The sequence below is a fragment of the Equus quagga genome, chromosome 1 (genome assembly GCF_021613505.1).
Source record: "Equus quagga isolate Etosha38 chromosome 1, UCLA_HA_Equagga_1.0, whole genome shotgun sequence".
Lineage (NCBI taxonomy): Eukaryota > Metazoa > Chordata > Mammalia > Perissodactyla > Equidae > Equus > Equus quagga.
In genome coordinates, this window is record NC_060267.1 from 7,645,953 (window position 1) to 7,662,808 (window position 16,856).

Genomic DNA, 16,856 nt, shown 5'->3' on the forward strand with positions numbered 1-16,856 from the left:
TACTCATATTGCTGCAGGATGCAATGGAGGAAGGAACAGGAATTTGTAATCAGAGGACCTGGATATGGGTCTGTGTGGATGTGACCCTATTGGGCAACTCACTTCACCTCTCTGAGCCTCAGTTTTCTTATTCTTGAAATACACTGCTCCAGACTTAGCTCTTCTTACTCCGTCCCGTAGACTTGAGGGTGAAGCGAACGAGACTGCCTGCCTTTCCACTCCTGCGTGTCCCCTACTCCATGTCTTTCCCCAGACTGTTCCCTTGACTGGCATGCCTTTCTCATCATCTCTGCTTATTAAAATCTTACCCATACTTCAAAGTTTAGTTCGATTATTTCGTACTTCAGACCCAGGCTTAACACTTATGGAAGACGTTCTTAGTGTCAGAAGTAGCGAGAGTGCTCACATATATCATCTAATGCAACTGCCGAAATTGTGGAGTAACTGATATTCAGGTAAATCTGTTTGTTCTATCTTGAGTTTCTTTCAAAAGCATGTGAGAAGGCCAGAAGGTTGGTAACGTTTTGTTTTCTTTTACTTTATAGATAGGAAAACTGGGCTGAAACGATTTGCTTTTGTTCATGTATCCAGACTTGGGTGAAGTCATGACTAGAATCTATCTCAGAATTTTGCCTACTGGTCTGGCACTTTGTCCTATTTGTCAAAATCTTGTGAAGGTACATTTGACTCCCTAGAGTTGGTCTGTCTCTCTAAGCCACTGCAATCCTTTATTTAGTACTCCATGCATCATTCTCTTACTTACACGATCTGACAAATCTTACTTCATTCCTCTGTTATGAGTCCTTCAAAGGAAGTAACGAACTGGGGCTTGCTGATCTTGGTATCATTTAACAATGTCCACCATAGGGCCTTGTGTAAAATAAGCACTGAACAATAGCTGTTTTGGATGAATACATGGGATTTCCCCAAGCCAAACTTTGAGCAAGCAGCGGCATCTCCCTTAAGTTTGCCTGACAGCAAGTGTATCTGTGCTGTTTAACAATTATGTACCGATGACGCATGTATAGTAAACAGTACTTTGACTATGTGATTTCAGGCTAAGTATCTGTCTGAATTTAATTAAGATATGCTATTATATTCTTTTCTTTATGAAAACTAATGGAAAACAAGCAATAGATTATCACAAGCTTATTTATAATCCATTTATTAGCTGAAAGATGAATTATTTTGTTTACTATGTGATCGTCAAATCTTTAAATAAGAACATACAAGTTTAATCAGAACGTAGGCTCCCTGTGTGCGGGCATCTTGCCTGTCATTTTCGCAGCGACATCACCAGTATTTAGAGTAACAGTAGATGTTCAGTAATAATTGTTGAATGATGGGTGAGGCTATAGTTTTCATTCAGTGATGAAGCTTGGGCTCTTTAGATAAGATATTATTAGGATTAAAACTTGTAAGACACTTTCATATAGGGTGTCTCTTTTGATCATCACAACAACCCTGTGAGGTACTTAAGACGAGTATTATGACCTTCGTTTTACAAAAAAATCAACTGAGGCTCCAAGAGATTAAATGACTGTAGAAATCATCTCCCTAGGCAGTAGCAGGTGACCAAGACTTGAATTCAAGTGTTCTCACTGCCAGTCCTGTGTTCCCTCTGTTTTCATGGAGTCCATAGAGGATATAAAAATAGAAGAGGATGTTGGCCAAGGCCATCATATTAGACCCCCTTTAAAGTGCTTTCTGGAAAGTTATATGTGATAAATTGAAGTGACTTTGGCATCTGAAACATGGTACCACCAGGGAAGCAAAGTTACTGGGTTTGGTGAAAGAATGATTTTGAGACACCTCTGAATTGTCTTTGAGCCTCACACTAGGAGAAGGATGAACTACAGCCATTTTATTCTGCAGTTACTTTCTTTGCCTCTTACTTTTTGGCTTGTCTGAACCATAAGCTTATTTAAGGCTTCAGATTTTTACCAAAGTCTAAATATTCTTTTGTACTCTGCAGTTTTTGCTGCTACCAGTTGTAAAGAACCAGCGGACTCCTTTGGTATTTTTATACGTTATGCTTTATTGTTTTGCTCCAGTGTTTTCCACCCAACACCAAAGTGCGGATGCTGTGATTGCTCCTTCTAGCTCAAGACCTCTGCTTTGCAGTCGGTCCTTTTCTTTCTTTTGTTCCCAATTATAATCTTTATGTGCCTCTGCTAAAATATAGGGTCAGATCTTGTCCTTGCAAGGATGAATACTCTGTTTTCAGGCTCTGGATTCTTCCACGGAAGGCAAACTGAGTTTTAAGCTGCATTTGTCTACTAAACATCTTCAAATCTAAGGACCCTAAATACTCCTAGAAGCACAGTCATTTGGTATAAAAGCACTCATTTGAAACCCGTAAATCTAGGCACAATTTTCAATCGGGGTAAATAAGAAGCACAGAGAAAATAACTAATTTATTTAAGGCAATTTTTGTCTTTTTATACTCCTTTCTTTCTTTGTTTTTTTCTGATTCAAGTCAGAGTTTACACAGCCTGTGACTAGAAAGTGCTATCTATTCTAAAACTTACCCAGAAACATGATGGCTTAGGTCAGATGCCACACACTGGCTGCCCACAGGCTGTATTTGGCACGCCAAATGTTCTCAAAAGTTGCATTAATTGAGAACATTTAATTGAGAGATTTCAGATATGATTCTGGATTTCTGGATTTTTGTGAGAAATGAGAGAGTATGGTAGAGCAAAGCTCGTATTTCCATGTGTCATCAAGGGGCTGGAGCTGAAGGGTTTCTGAAGGTGAATTGGAGGGTAAGATGGAGCCCTCTTTCACTGACTTACCGGACTTCTCCTGCTGGCCCCATTATAGATCTATAAACAGCTTCCTTCCCTCCTTCCTTCCTTCCTACCTTCCTACCTGCCTTCCTTCCTTCCTTCCTCCTTCCCTCCCTCCCCTCCCCTTCCCCCTTGCTTCCTTCCTTCCTTCCTTCCTTCCTTTTTTCCCTCTTTCTCTCTCTCTCGTTTTTCTTTTTCTCTCTTCTCTCTATTATCTCTTTCTCTGTTTTTCTCTCTCTCCCTCTGTCTCTCTCTTTCCCCCTCCTTCTCTCCTCCTCCCTCCCTCCATTTGTCCCTTTAATATGATATCGGCAAATAGTTAGCTAAATTTATTTCCAGACATATATAATTTGCCTCCTTTTAAGCATTAAAAAAAAATCCATAGTCAAGGTATCTTTTTTTATAAGCCCCGGAAAGAAATATAGTATGAATTATTTTAAAGTGTTCTATTTTAAAGTATGAAAAATATGGCGTTAGCATCATTGTTTTCATTATCAAACTTTTAATGGAAAGAATTTTGGATCTGGAGCTAGACAACCTGGTTTTGAGTTCTGGCTCTACCACTTACTTTGATCTTGAACAAGTCAGTTAACTTCTCTGAGCTTGTCTCCTCATCTTTGCAAGGGGGCTAATTATATCTGCCAGCCTCTTGGTCATGTGTATCAGATATGATCATGGGTGTGAAAGTTCTTAGTATACCATATGGCGCTATGCAAGGGTAAGCTACTTTATGAAGAAGCAGAGCTATAGCATCTGGTTTCTCAAGGAGCTTGGAATCTGGTTACAGAGACAGGACTTACATATAAGATAAATAACAGTTGAAAGTATCCTTCTGCCTACAAGGGATGGAGGCATTAAATGTTATCAGACATAAGAAAAAGTGCATGATCATGTAGTATAACCAAACTCAAAATTAAAAGGACATATGTAGTGCTTCTTCCATTTATTAATTCATTTATTCCACAAATATTTGTTTTGCATTGACTCTGTGACAAGAAGCATTATAATAAGTGCTGGGGATAAAGTCGTGGAATAGAGAGCCTGGGTTCTTGCACTAGGTTCTAGTAGGGGCACGGAGGGGCAGTAAACAAGGAAACAAAGAGATCAACCTTGTAATTTCAAATAAAGTACCATGAAGAAAATACATATAGGTTATATGACAGAGCTGATGAGCAGGGCTGTTCCCAATATGTCCCAGTATGACATACGACTTTTTTCTTTATTTTTATCATAAAATGCATATATAAAATTTATCATTTCAACCATTTCAAGTGTACAGTTCAGTGGAAAAGTACATTCACAATATTGTGTAATCACAACTACTATTCATTTTCAGAACTTTTTCATCATCTCAAACAGAAACTCTATACCCATTAAACAATAGCTCTTCATTTCTCCCACCCCTCAGCTCCTGGTAGCCTCTAGTCTATTTTCTGTCTATGAATTTGCCTATTCTAGGTATCTAATGTAAGTGGAATATTTTTACTATTGTGTCTGACTTATTCCACGTAGCATGTTTTCAAGGTTCATCCCTGTAGCATGTATTAGAATTTCATTCCTTTTTAAGGCTGAATAATATGCCACTGTATATACACACCACCATGTTTATCCATTGAGAATATTGTCTACTTTAACGTGATTTGGTAATAAGTCTAACTGGTAGAATACTTTACAACGCACCTTACTATCCATTGTAGATGGCAAGAAGAGTGTTAACACAGGGATTACTGGCTAAATTGTCACAAAACTGTAGTATTATCTGACACAGTCATTTTATGTAATCTTCTGGCTGATGTGTCTTGAATCCTTGTTCTCAACAATGAGGCAAGAGGGTATAAATTGGCAGGAAATAAGGTCAGGAGGTTTTCAGCAAGTATGAAATGATAATGGCTATGGTTTGGACCAGTCCTACCCACGCCCCACATGTAGGACTTTCCTCTACTCGGATGTTTTTGGAGCATTTTTCTAAAATAGATTCAGGTAATAGCCTTCCACTACCACCTTGGGACATGATTTCACAATCTAATAAATCCCACTGTTGGGAAAATTTCCCAACATTGCACATTTAACTGCTCAACCGCTGCTTTGCGGTGATTGCTTACTGTTGGAACGTCCCTGCTCTGTGACTGAGGAAACCAGGTTCATCCATAAGGAAAATGTGAGAAGTGGAAAGAAACAGCTGACAGCAAAGAGAAGGTAGGGTTAGTGTATATAATGTGATTGATTTTATTCAGAAATGGAAGTCCCAGATATTGGGAAGGATAAAAAAAGTGAGGTTTAAAAAGGAGCTGTAATCTTGTTGTAAAAGGGGCAAGCCAGAAAGCAATCTATTCCAGAGGCTTCCTGTGGACTGAGGTTTATAGCCCATAGTGGTTGCTGCTTTCATTCTTAATCAGTTGAATTCTCTCTTCCTTAAGCTATTAACTGAAAGCTGAGTATAGTACTTTGCTATATTAAAATCTGATAATGTTCCCTCTTTCCTCAAAAGCAGCTCATTAGGATGTATGAAGTTATGTACAAATATCGAACACACACAAGGAGTGTGTATAAAGTGTAGTTATAAAAATGCACGTGCCCCAGCGTCACTGTCTCTTTGATTGTGTATTGTGAAGTTGTTGTGCTTGGAGTTTAATGCTGGTGTACACAGTTGTCCAAAAATCTTGCTTAAACTATTATTCTTAGCAAAGTGCGGACTCTAGTGAACTTGATTAAGTAGCTTGTTCTCGAATCTCTTTTTATTGGTTTCTTTTGAGGATGTAGAATGGCATGCCTTTCAGCATGTAGCTGTCACTGTCTTTCTCATGGTTTATTTGCTTTTATAATATTTGATGGTAAGGTTGAATTTGTTAATGTTGGTGCCTTTTGGGGGATGGTTATATGAGGGGAGCCTTCAGATATACAACTTCAGCCTTTCAGTTCACTTACCTCTGAGAAGGTTCTGTGTTGAGGGGAGGGTCTGTGTGGCAATCGTTTATTAGTAAAGTTGTCTTTGTCTCCTAAATGTATGCTGTTAACTAGCTAGTGTTTGATAACATATTGGTCTTACGGGATCACTGAATTCACAGAGAGAAGAATCCCTCATACGCATAGCCGTAGCCACAGTGAGAATACATGTCCTTCTTGGACCACAAATTTTATCCTAACAAAGAATGCTTAAAGATTAATTCTTTTAATCATTCTTGCTTTTTCTTTTGCTCCTTTGCTAGCATGAAGTAGAAGGAGCTGGGATGGAGTGGATTTCTTCTGTGGCCTCATTTCCCAAGAGAACAGGCACACTAGAGTAAAAGGAATAAAAGTATTTAACTAGTCCCAGTGGTAATAGAGGAGACAAATAGTTAGAGGTGATTTCATGACAGTAAACTATTTGCTTTAATAACTATAAAAGTTTTATTAAAAAAAGAAAAAATATCTTGTTATGAACTCTGTACATGGACCTTAGACGTTGCATGCAGAGCTGGCTCTGTTTTTGCCATGCATAATCACAGAGTCAAATGCTAGGTTTGTGATTTAGCCACCAATAAAAGGGTACATGTGATTGGAAGTTTTCTTTCCTCTTGTGTTTGGTGATACTTCACCCGGCAGTTATGAAGTGTAGCCATGGCCATGCCGTTCAGGAGTGGATGCTTTGTGGGCTGTCTGCATACCGCCTGTCTCCTGCCTCCTATTTCCAGCCATATTATGACATAGCATAGTCATTGCTGTGAGAGGGTGGGAGGAGGTAAATCCAAATTTTTTTCAGTTGTTGACATTTTTGCCTGAAGTTTTTATAGGAGAGGAGATTGAATATAAGATAAGGTTTTGTGTTGTCTGCATTTCAGTTATCCAGCCCTCTCCTTTATAAACATCATCAATGTCCCATCATTTGGTGATGCACATACATTTTCTATTAAACTGTCTAAGCTAGGTTTGTTTCCAAGTAAATAACTTTATTACATTTTAAAGTTTAGCTCGGTTACATTCAAATTTGCTTATGGCTTATTGTTTGACGTTGTATTTTGCTTGTTACAAGCGGTTCAGTATGAAATCTCACTTTGATCATACTCTATATTCATACTGCCTTGGGTTTATTTTTTTCTTTGGGAAGAACAGATTTAGGTCCTGGAAATGATAGTAAATAATTTTAAAAAAATCAGTAAACAAATGGTAAAGGATAGGGGCACTGAATACAAAGCAGAAATGCAGGGAAAGAATGTAATTTAATTTTATGAAGTGCAAAGAGATATGAAATTTAAATCTGATGGATAAACTATCCTCAAACTATCTAGAGCTTCAGGGAAAGGAGTAAAATGCCTCAACAGGGCCCGTAAGAATGAAGGGTGTGTGTTTAGTACTGTCTTCTTGATGCCTTGTGGTGTTTATGAGACAGATGTGGAGAGCAGTTAACTGGTTATTCCTTATTGAATGAAGAAGTTAATCGCAGGAGAATTTTAAACGACTACTGTATCATAGCTAGCATTTATAGATTGCTTACTATGTGTCAGGATCTGTGCTTTGTACCTTATATAAATTAACTCCTTTACCATCCCAACAGCTCTTTGAGGCAGGTATCGTTATTATCCACATATTATAGAAGAAGAAACCGATGCTTTGGGAAATGAAATAACAGGTCTCTAACAGCTGGTACATAGCTGAATCTCAACACTACATATCTGACTTCAAATCTCATGCTCTTAATTGCCACATTAGACTAAATTTGCTGCAGTTTTAACTAGAATAAACAATTCAAGTTCATGTCAATTGGCCAGCAGAACTGCAGCCAAATTGAAGAAGTAGTTTCTGTCCGTTCCTTCTTGGGTATGTGTGCAGAAAATAGTCAATCAAAAAACAAGTGAAGATTTCAATATTTTAGTCTCTACCATCCTCTGCGAAATTCTCAGCTTCTTTTTCTTTATACAAGCATGCTTCCATATAGAAGTCAATGTTAGTTTCTTGCTTAAAATATTACTGTTGAAAACTAGAGTGGAGTTAGCAGATTTGGCAATTAAAATTGTAGGACATCCAGTTAAATGTGAATTGCAGATAAATCTGATAAGGGATTAATTTCCAAAATATATAAGGAACTTCAATAACCCAACAGCACACACACACAAAAGGACTGAAAAATGGGCAGAGGACCTGAATAGACATTTTTTTGAAAGAAGAAATACAAGTGGCCAACAGGTATATGAAAAGGTGCTCAGCATCTCTAATTATCAGGGAAGTGCAAATCAAAACCGCAATGAAATCTCACCTCACACCTCTTAGGATGGCTATTATCAAAAAACCAAAACGTAAGTGTTGATGAGGATGTGGAGAAATTGGAATCCTTGTGCACTGTTAGTGGGAATGTAAAATGGTCCAACCACTATGGAAGAAAGTATGGAGGTTCCTCAAAAAATTAAAAATAGCACTATCATACAATCCAGGAATCCCACTCCTGGGTATGTGTTCAAAATAATTGAAATCAGGATCTTGAGGAGATATGTTCATTCTAGCATTATTCACGGTAGTCAAGATACGAAAACCACCCAGATGTCCATCGACAGATGAATGAATAAAGAAAATGTGCTATACACATGCAATAGAATATTATTCATCCTGAAGAAAGAGGGAAATCCTGCCATTTGTGACATGAATGGACCTGGAAGACGTTATGCTAAGTGAAATAAGACAGTCACAGAAGGACAAATATTGCATAGTTTCAGTTATATGAAGTATCTAAAATAGTCAAATTTATAGAAGCAGAAAATAGAATGGTGGTTGCCAGGGGATAGCGGGAAGAGGAAATGGAGGGTTGTTGTTCAAGGAGTATAAAGTTACAGTTATAGGAGACGAATAAGTTCTAGAGATCTGCTGTACAACATAGTGCATATAGTTAACAATAAGGTGTTGTCCATTTCGAATTTCTTAAGAGAATAGATCTCACACATACACACAGCAAAGGGACTCAAGGAAACTTTTGGAGGTGATGGATATTTGTATACCTTGATTATGGTGATAGTGTCATAGGTGTTTGCATGTTCAAATGCATCAAATTGTATACATTAAATATGTGCAGTATATTGTATATCAGTTATGTCTCAATAAACTTGTAAGAAAAAGATAAATTCCAATTTAAATTGGCATCCTGTATTTTATCTGACAATCCTAACTAAGGTTGCCACTTCTGGTGTAGTAATTTAGTTGGGTCTACTCTCAGTAGACTGGTGTCTGGTAGACATCGGACACTTAATTCTGAAAGTTTTGACTCACCTTTCAACAAACCACGCAGTGTGTATAAATGGTAAAACGTGCATCACTTAAAGATTGATCATTTTGTAGCCATAGGGTACAGTAACAGGATACAATAGGATTTCCTTTATCCAATGTCATGGCAATGAGGTGATTTTCTTTTAATAATTTTCTAGATAACTGAGAGCTAGGACTTGATTTGTTTGTTCCAGTGAGCACCGGTCGAAAGTGCCCCATGCACTTTTGGGACTCATTACAGAGTATGTGGAGCATTGTTTAACCATTGTTGTGATGAGGATTGAGCCAGTGGGCAGAAGATCCACATTCAAGACTCTCCTCTGCCATTTAGTATTTGTCTTCAAATTATTCTTTCAGAGTCTATATGTAATCTGAGAATATTAGTACATGCAGAGCTTAGTTCAAAGAGTTATCATGGGGATTCAATGATATTTTGAACAAGCCAGTACATTTTAAGTCGGTACATTTAAAACTATAGAAACATACATACTAATGTTAATAACTTCAGTTAGCATGCTGTGCTCTATGTATTTCTAGAGGCGTTTGAGGAGTATTTGTCCTTATATCTAATTATCCTAGAATTCTGTACATTTATAGATTTGATAGGTCTTCTCTGAGATCCCAGTATCAATATTCATTTTGCAGAGCCATCAGAAGACTCTGTTAATTAGCCCTGCTTCCATCTTTAGCCTGTTGCTTCATATTCTTACCTTTTAATTCTGTAGACTGAGGATAAATTCCTAAAAGTAGGTTCATTTCTCACCTGTGATTAAAACACATGAGCTCTTTTATTTGTTGCTCAAAGACTTTTTATTTCCCACTCATTTCTAGCCAGGAGGCTGTGTTCCAGATATTATTAATAATATATAATAATAGCTACAGATCTAGTGTTTACTCTATGCTGGCTTTGTGTTAGATGCTTTATATACATTGTATTTATTCCTTATGACGATCCAACCAATATATAATAGTATTCACGCATTCCATATGTGGGCATTGAGACTTAAAGTTGTTGAGTAAAGTTGACAAATTCATTTAACTAATGTGCATTGGAACGAGGCTCACACTCAGGCAGGTATTTCTGACTCACCAGCCCATGCCCTGAGAGAAGGACCTTTGAAGAGATAGTAATACCTCTGATTTATTATGCATATTTCTTTTATTAAATTCAACCTGTCACATGATTTCTTGTTTATTACAATAGCATTCCTGTTTGGGAAAATAGATGACGTTCCCGTTTTATAGACAGAAAAGGAGGGAAAGTGGCTTAGGTATAATACTAGATGCATGGCCATGTGGTTTAGGCTAGCCCTCATCATTTCAGGTGTCTTTCTGGTGCTCTCATGAATCTTCAACGATTGCTTTATTTTGCTTCATAGCATTTTTGTCTGTTTTGGATATTAGAGCTTGGAGTCCTAGAATATTGTATGTTTCAGGAGAAATCATTTAAATGATAATACGTTTCTAGCTTGTATCATTATGTTCCGTAGATGGCAAAGGCATTTGTACAAAATCAACACTTTGGCTATACATTGCTAGGCATAAAGCAAATGCACTCCTAGGTTTTTTGTACCCACTAAAATTGCAGTATTGTGGGAAAATGAATGGAAGTATAAAATTTGGGTGAAGGAAGGAGGTAATTGTGATTCTTAACTGAGGCTTATATTTGCTGCCAGGCAATCCTCAGAAACCAATGGAGTTTTCTTGATTAAATCTCCGCGGTTGACGTCTTAACTGAATGGAATCCATAAGGTAGATTTGTCATGAAACACTGATGAGTCAAAAAAAAATGAGGATTTTAAAAGCAATTGTTTCAATTCAGAAAGAGTTGAGAAACTGATTTAGGTTCCAAAGTCTTTGTTTTGAAGTTACCTAGGAAAATGTCTGCTAATTGGGCTAATCATATGGCTGCCATATGAAAAATGCAACTCCATGAAGTTTTGATGATAATTTACAAGATGGGAGGTCCAGATTCTAGTTGTTCAACAGGGAGATTCTAATTCAAATAATGTACTTGGTAGGTGTGGCTTGAAATACTATAATGCGATGATACTGGATATGTGATGTAAAATGAAAACAAAATGAAGAGCAATAATAAAAATGACTAGGATCATCCACCTCAGCTTCTGGCTGAGACAACACACAACGTACGATTATTGGAAGAGTCACGTGATTATCTCTTAAATTTGTTACTATTTATTCTTATATATACAAAATACATACGTGAGTCCCTTACACTTTAATACACATCTATATCTACTTTATCTATCTACCTACCTACCTACCTACCTATCTATCCATCCATCCATCCTAAATATTGATATCACTATCTACCTCAAAGATAATTGCTATTTCACTAAATAACTTGGATATACTAAATACAGTTATAGTATTTATCATAAGATGCTAGTCACGTTGGACATTCTTATTGGATAAAACTATCAATGAAGTGAAACTTGTGGCTCTAGATGTCCTACTTAGTGGATTTATTCCAATAACCTACCAGCAAACAAAGTTGATTTAGTTTTGGGAGACACATTTGTTTCTATATAAAATATGGAAATTAAAAGTAATAATAATAATAACATAATAATATTGTATAATAACTTATACTTGTAGAACATAAAAGTTTACAAAAACTCTAATCTTCATAGTCTACCTTCACTTTGGTATCTTTAGCTTCTCTCATCCTTCTGCCTCTTTCCCATCGCCTTCAAGTCTCTCAAGCTAGCATTCTGTCTTTACTTCCCTTCTCTTCATGTTTCTTCAAAGAGTAATCTAGTCTGTTTGCATCTTCTCATCTCTCACTCATTCCTCTCCTCACTTTATCTGTGTCACTCCACCAATATGTACACTCTTTTCGCCTTTGGCATTCCTAACTGCTGAATATTTAACTGTTTAAATTAAAAGAAGTAATAAAACTTCTCCATAAAAAAGGATTCATCGCTTTTTCTGATTATAAAATCAATACACTCATTCTTTCATTGAACATATATTGATAGTCTATGATGTAGGTATTGTTCTATATACTGGAGTGGTGATTAATAGATAGGATATGCCCTCATGGAAATTACATTTTAGTGGGAGAAAGAAAAAAATGAACTAATGTATAAATAAGAGAATAAGATAATTTCAAATTGTAATAAATGGAGAAAATGCTTCAGGTTATTGGGAGCAAGGAGGACTGTGGGGTGGGTTTCCCTGGACTCTGGAGGAGCAGCCAGGCAGGGTGGCCAGGAGCGCTCTCTGTGGAGGTGACCCTAACAAGAAGCTCACCACGCAAAGACAGGAGGGAGAGCCTTCAAGGCGGAGCAAATGTGTGGTGTAAGGTCTAGAATGAGCGTGGCACAAGGGACAGGGGGACGGCCAATGTGGCTGAAGTGTAGGGAAGGAGGGAAACAGGGACGTGAAGTGAGGTTGGGGAGGTCAAGGGGGAGATGATGTTGAGTCTTCTCTCCAGTAAGAAATTCAGATTTACTCTCATTTCCATGGGTAGGTAAATTCTGGGATTTTAAACAAGGGGTGGGTGGAGTAATGTGTTTGACTTACATTTTATAAAGATCGTTCAGATCCCTATAAGGAGGAAAGGAACTAGCCGTATCCATCGGAGCGTCTACCTCTAGGGTGGACTCCTGCGCTAGATTTGGTGGTTAAAGTCCATGCCATTGTACTTCGTTAACACCGGGTTAGTATGTATATTAGATCAACGTAGAGAAATGTCCTAAGACGACTTGTGTACAATTTGCCTGATATATAGCCTTCATTTCTGCGGAAGTGCTGGAAGCTCCGGAGGAGGCCGGGTGGTTGGATTCTAGGCCCCAGTTTTTATTTCCATTGTGCCTATGACTCCCTCCTTTCCCCCTTCCATCTTCTCTTCTTTAAACCTCTTAAACTTACTTTCTGTTTTTGTGGGGAAATGATTTTTCTAGGAGCATAATAGTTTTCAATTCTTGCTTATTTACAATTAAATGCACTTTTAACATTAGTAGGGAGGCGAAGGGTTTCGAAATCATCCAAAAGTCTCAATCTCAGTGAAGATAGCTGAAATTTGTAATCTGGAAGTGAAGAGTGGGAGACAGGCTGAAGATTTAATTGTCAGTCTTCTACTTTGACAACTTTCACTTCAATATCCTGCCTGCCAAAGTGACCATTTCTCGATGATCCTGTTTCACTTGTGCTCCTTGCAGGCTGCTGCTGCTGCCGGGGGAGCAATTTCCAGGTCTTATCCTCTGTGTGTATTTATCTTTCAGTTTCCAGTTTCTTCTTCCCTCTGCTTTTGCTGTTAGAAAATTCACTTAAATTTTGCTGCTTTTACAGATGAGTGTGACGATTCTGAAAGTGTGTTCAGCCCTTGACAGTGGTGGAAATTTCTAAACTGAGACCTGGTGGTTGGCACATTGAATAAGTGAGTGCCCCTCCACCCGTGCTCTCGTGCAAGCTCAAGAAGAAATGGATCATTCAGCTTTTTTCACCTGGGTTTTCTTCTTTGGTATCGCCCCTTTGTGGAAAATCCTCCATCACTCCATTACACTTCATTTTGCTCAAACTTGATTGTTACTTAAAAATCAGTTAGAATAGAACACATTACAGATTGGGTTTCTTCCACCTCTTTGTCTCCTTTTCCAGTTTGCCCTTTCTTTTCTCCCCTCCATCACCCCTTTCTCACTTTCTTCTTCCTGTTTGTCCTTTTCTGATTTCATCCTAAAGTAATGACACATACTCCCTTCCCCCTCACATTGACAACTACACCATACATTTGGCTCTAAGGCACCACCCACATTCAATAGACACTCATTTACCAGTTAGTAAGCTGAATCTTGGGCTAGGCCTTAGATATTCTCAACTGTATGGAGCACAGCCCCTATACTTAGGAATCTTATCTGAGAGTTAGGGTTGGAGATAAGTAAATGGAAAATTATAATACAGTGTGGCAAGTGGCCGGTCCACACAAAGAAGGGATTGCTCAATGTGGCCTTGAGCAAACGCTATAGAAGGAATTCTAAACTGCTCCCTGGCCAAGGACTAGAAGTTAGCGTTTTGAAGAGTGGGTGGGGGATGGGGTGGGTGACTGATAGCTTTCAGGTGCCATGGAAGTGAGATTTAGCTGGAAGCCACTGAGGAGATTTAGCAGAGTTAAAATATTGACTGTGAGTGTGTGTGGAGAGAGAGATGGGAGGGATGGCATAAAACAAGATTAGGGACACAAAAAGTCAAAGTCGTTGTTTTTTTAACGCTAATACAAACTTTTAATACCCTGCTAAGGGTTATGGCCTTTTTTTCGCTGAATGTTCAGGGAAATCATGTGAAGGTTTTAATCATACTAAGAGTGTCTTAAGGTCATAGTTGTATGTTTGGCTACAGTATACAGACTGCATTACATTCAGTCAATGGTATTTATCAGGCACTTACTGAGGACTAAATACTGCAAATATAGTCATGAAAAGGCAGACATAGTCTCTGCCTTCAGTTCCAGGGGACAGCAATGTTGGTGGCAGGAAGTCCAGTTAGTAGGCTGCGGCCTGTGAGAAATGTTGGTGGTCTGAACTGTGGTATTGCAATAGGGATGGAAATAAGTGTGTACATTTAAGAGATATTCAGGAAGTCATATGGACAGAAGACGGTAACTGGCTGGATGGCGCTGGGGATGGTATGAGAGGGAGAAGGCAGGGGTCTTTTCAGACTTCGAAATGTTGACCTGTATTCTCCTTCCTTTCTTGGTTTGACAGCCTGGTGACTTTGTGGGTGTTTCTGTTTCCATATGTCTTAGCTATCAGTTTGACCAGCTGTCAGCTCTGTCATCTCATTTGGTGGGTGCACAATGGTATGGAAAATACAATGGGTCATTGACCTTGTAGCAGAGGCCATTTGCTAAGGGAAAGCTATTACCAAGAATTATGCTAAGCAGCTCTTTTTGTCAGATGAATTTTGCTAAACTGTTCATTCTGTTATAGGATATGCAGTACAGTATGTTTGCAGGGATTGGATGTAGAAGGGGAGGCAGGATGGTTGAAAAAATGTGAGAAAAAGTAGAATCTCATAACAAAACTAGTAGTAAGAGTGCAGGGAGAAAATAAAGGCAATAGAACGGAAGATTTAAAACAGGTATTTGGTTTACTGAGAGAAAACATTAAACTGGATTATTTCTCTAAGTGGCTTCCTGAGGATATTAATATCCTGTGTTCTTCTATAGAGGAAGGTTTCTGGAAAATGCCTCTTGTTAAAAAGAATCTGGTTAAATTTGTTGAACCAAGTATTTTACAAATATACTTGCCCCCTAAGTTTTTCACTAAGACTATATTAACATTCTGTGGAAGTGATGCCTCACAGAATTCACCTAGCGGAATGCTGGTCTAACCAAGTAATGATCATAGTAAAGGTTAACATTTATTATCTTCTATGCGTAGTTTTGAACTCTTTACATGGACTGTCTCATTTGGTCTTCATATCAACAACAGTATGAGGTAGTTAGTCTTATTCTTATTGTTTGTTTATTTTTTTGGTTAGGAAAATTGTCCCTGAGCTAACATCTGTGCCAGTTTTCCTCTATTTTGTATGTGGGATGCCTCCACAGCATGGTTTGATGAGCAGTGTGTAGGTCCACACCCAGGATCTGAACCAGCGAACCCCCGGCCACTGAAGCAGAGGGTTCAAATCCAACCACTGTGTCATGGTGCTGACCCTGGTAGTTATTATGATTACCCTCATTTTACTGACAATGAAAATACTCTGAGTTATTAAGTAATTTGTCCAAAGTCATATAGCCAGTAGGTAGGAAGCCAGATTTTAAACCAAACAATCTAAAAGGTCAAATACCTACCCTTTTGTACATTATTTTGACCCGTGACAAGACCAAGGTCCATGGAGGGATTGCAGCTTTTGGTGCCACTGAAATCCCTTCAATCATCTCATGAATGGGACTAGCCTCTCATGCACCGAAAGACTCAACGTAACGTCCAAATGACTGATGTTCTTTATCTCATTGTCATTGAGCCCCTCTACATGCTAACCAGTGGGCCAGGCATTTCACATTCCTCATCCCATATTACAGAAGAACCTGAAACGGGAGAGCCAGAAACTTGTACAAGATCACAGAATTAGAAGCCGGTAGAGTCTGGACTCAAATCCAGACAGTCTGACCCAGAAGTGAGTCCATGTTCTGAATCATACAGTGCTGCGTCCTCAACGTCTGAATTAGTGTGCCCAGCTGCTCTGGGCCAAGACATATTAACATTTATCCATATTAAAATATATAATATATTAATTAACTTTGTCACGCATTTATCCATGTAAAAGACTCCTCTTCAAAATCGTACAGCCATCGTCGCTACCTCTGAGTCATGTTTTTGGAGATGAAATGTTCTGGAAGTAAAGGTGTAAGGAAAAAAGTAACTTAGAGCCTTCAAGAGGAAGAGGAATCAGGCTAAGTCAGGAAGTGACCTCATGAACTTGCACTAGGGCAAGAACCTGTGGGTCAGACAAGAATGGAATGACGAAAGGATGTGAATCGGAGAAGGCACCGGGTGATGGGCATATGGCTTATCTCCCTCAAAAGGACATGCAGGTGGATGTTGTATACTCATTTCGCTTGCTCTTTAGCAATGTACTGTAGTAGTTAATGTAAAGATTTTAGAATTAGACAATTCTGGGTTTGAATTTTTACTCTATCATTAAACACGACCTCAGGCAAATTTCCAAATTTCATCATCTGGGAAATGGGGAGAGACCTACCAACACCCCAAATTTGTTCTGAAGAACAGTTGAAATAATGTATAAAGTGCTAGAGAAAGTAGATGTTGAACTTTTGTTATAGGTAGCTATTATTTTATTATAACAATT

General features: G+C 38.3%; 1 protein-coding gene across 1 annotated transcript in view; it reads left to right on the forward strand.

Annotated features, from left to right (window-relative positions):
• Nucleotides 1-16,856, forward strand: part of TAFA2 (TAFA chemokine like family member 2) — a 412,641-nt gene that overhangs the window by 270,328 nt on the left and 125,457 nt on the right. The window lies entirely within an intron of this gene.